Source organism: Wasmannia auropunctata, unplaced genomic scaffold, assembly GCF_000956235.1.
Source record: "Wasmannia auropunctata unplaced genomic scaffold, wasmannia.A_1.0 LD336097.1, whole genome shotgun sequence".
NCBI lineage: Eukaryota > Metazoa > Arthropoda > Insecta > Hymenoptera > Formicidae > Wasmannia > Wasmannia auropunctata.
The window spans coordinates 1,169,231-1,169,826 of NW_012026793.1; positions in this window are offsets into that span (position 1 = coordinate 1,169,231).

Below are 596 nucleotides of genomic sequence, written 5' to 3' on the forward strand. Positions count from 1 at the left end.
AGACGTGTGCTCTTCCGATCTTCTTGGCAAGCATTAAAAGTTTATCTTGGCAGTCAACGAGATAATAAACAAGTTAAAAACTATGTATATAAAGAAATATATGTACAATTTTTTACTTTTTAAATTTCCAAATGATAATATGTATAACTATGTATATGTACATTATTAAAAATAAACAATGTTAGTTTTTACTTTTACAAAAACTATAATATTAAAAGTCGTAAAGAGCAAATTTTAAACCTTTTTAAAGTCCGGGTAATACATCTTTTTAGGGAATTTATGGAATATTTGTGTGCATATGAGTAATAATTTACAAGGGAATCTCGCGAAGTGTCAAATTCTGATTTTAATGAAACTTGGTACACTTTGAGGTCATATAAATAGATAAATTTAAAAATTATCAGTTGGGGCTAAAAAACGGTTTAAAGGTATGAAATCACCCTTTATATGTAAATTAATTTTTTCTTTTTTTCGTTATATCTCAAAAACTATTCAAGATATCAAAAAATGTTATATACAAAAGTTTTACAGTAAAATTATCTCTATTTATTTACGTTAATAATATTTGTTTAGAATAATTATATTTTAAAAAATAT